The sequence below is a fragment of the Microcebus murinus genome, chromosome X (genome assembly GCF_040939455.1).
Source record: "Microcebus murinus isolate Inina chromosome X, M.murinus_Inina_mat1.0, whole genome shotgun sequence".
NCBI lineage: Eukaryota > Metazoa > Chordata > Mammalia > Primates > Cheirogaleidae > Microcebus > Microcebus murinus.
The window spans coordinates 62,473,839-62,476,024 of record NC_134136.1 but is presented as its reverse complement, the minus strand read 5'-3'; the positions used below and the strand labels follow the sequence as shown (position 1 = coordinate 62,476,024).

At 56.8% G+C, this 2,186-nt stretch overlaps 1 pseudogene; it reads left to right on the top strand.

Moving 5' to 3' along the window:
- The first annotated feature begins 778 nt into the window (after positions 1-778).
- Positions 779-1,651, top strand: LOC109730217 (CAAX box protein 1-like; annotated as a pseudogene).
- Positions 1,652-2,186: the final 535 nt, after the last annotated feature.

The following is a 2,186-nucleotide window of genomic DNA, read 5'->3' as shown; positions in this document are numbered from 1 at the left end:
AGGAGTGAGAGGCAGGGCAGGAGGCCTCCTCCACTCCCAGAACAGGGAGCCTCTGCTCTCCGCAGGCAGCCGGCTCCGCCTCCCCATACGCCGCCAGGTGTCCTGGGCTCCTCCCCTGGTCCCCGCCCCTGGTCCCCGGCCCTCACTCGCGTCGCCTAGGGAATCCTCGGCCCCGCCCCCTGATTGTGGCCCCGCCTCCTCGAGGGCGTGAGGCCCGCCCCACAAGGTCCCCCACCCCCTGCAACCCGTGTGCTCCCTGTGACGCACCTGCGCACTAGCGACCACTGGCCTTGTGGGCGGGGCCCGCTCCGCGCCTGGGCCCTGCTTAATGGCTCCGCCCACCGCCCGCCCCCGCCCCCCCCCCCCGGGGGCTGGGCCCGCCTCCGCGGACAGGCACTTCCGCTGACGCCTGGGCGCTCACCCCTGCGCGGCCCAGCGGAGCTCAGCAGAGCGAGTGCGGCGCGATGGATCGGGCGCAGGTGATAAAGGTCCTCCTGGCCCGGCCTTTCCGGGCCGACGCGCGTCGGTGGAGGAACCCGATTCCCTTTCCCGAGACGTTTGACGGCGATACCGACCGGCTCCCGGAGTTCATCGTGCAGACGGGCTCCTACATGTTAGTGGACGAGAAGACGTTCTCCAGCGACGCCCTGAAGGTGACGTTCCTCATCACCCGCCTCACGGGGCCCGCCCTGCAGTGGGTGATACCCTACATCAAGAAGAACAGCCCCCTCCTCAACAATTACCGGGGCTTTCTGGCCGAGATGAAGCGGGTCTTTGGATGGGAGGAGGACGAGGACTTCTAGGCCGGGACACCCTCGGGCCTGGGGGCGGGTGCTCTGGGGAGGGTCCTCTGTGCCAGTTGCTGCCTCCAGGGTCGCCAGCGGCGCCCTTCTGTGTTGCCTCCCTCTCCCTACCTCCAGATCGGGAGATCTTCCCCGCGCTCCTGTCCCCTCCCGCATTGTGCTTGCCTTTGTTCCAGGAATAGGGCTCCAGGCTGGTGCTGCTTCCTCTGGGCCTCACTCTGGAGAGCGCCGCCGCCCTCCCCTGCCAGCCCAGCCCCTCCCATGCACATTTGGACAGTTGTCCCGTGCTCCAGCTGCAAGCTGGGCTCCCGTTACACACTGGACAGACCACCAGCAGCTGGTCGCTGCGCAGCGTCCCCCTGCCACACTGCCAGATTCCTGCATCATTCTGCTCACAAACCTGTGCTGCCGCTGCTACTTCTGTCACCATCCAATGCATCCCACCACCAGACTGCCGCTCTTAGTGATCTGGACTCACCTCGGAGTTATCTGAGCTGGCCACAGACCTTGGACAATAATTCAGACAACTGGCCAACCCCCTGAATGGGCCAGCCAGCCTTTCACCTTCAGCAACACTGATTTCTTTCCTACTCCCAAAGACCTCTTGTGTTCCTGCCAGATGGCTGTCAGGGCCCAGGTGTGCCTGGTGGTCAAATCCAGTCACTCATTTTTCCTATGGACCAGTTAGTTTTGCCCAGAATCCATTTCTCTTCTGAATTTACAACTGTCTCTAATGTGTGCCTTTTGTTCAACACTAGAATCCCTGCAGTCTACCCTGCTCTTCTATACTACCTGTATGAAGTCTTTTCCTTATTTTCAATAAATGTCAGACACTATTGAAAAATAAATTGAGTCTCAATGAATATGACACCTTTCCTTCCCTGGTCCTGTAAATGGGTCCATATCTTGTTCAAAACCTATGTGCCCTGTCATTCAGTGACTGATGTTGACTCTTGCATTTTAAAATGAAATATTGACTTTGTGGTACCCCTGGGGATGGAGACCTTCCTGGCAACTATCCAGTGCCAAATGAGGACTCTTCTAAACCACTCACTTTCATGCCTCTTAGGAAATGGACCTTGATCTGATTTTGGCCCAGGCAAGGTAAGGAGAATTCAGTTAGGGTGCTTTTTGGAGAAAGTTTCCTCATTTCCAAAAAGCTACTTGAAAGCACATATCCCAAATTATTGCAAACCAAAAATCCCACACATTTATTTGTGAACACCTTTCAAACTTTTACTTAACCCATTATTCAGGGGAACAGCAGAATGGCCTAGGTATTTCAGAAAGAGCATTTACATTTATATTGCTTTGATTGTGTAGGTAGTGGAGAAAGGAATGCAGAACTGTGATTGTTACTTTTGGTACAAATCTGGTTAATGG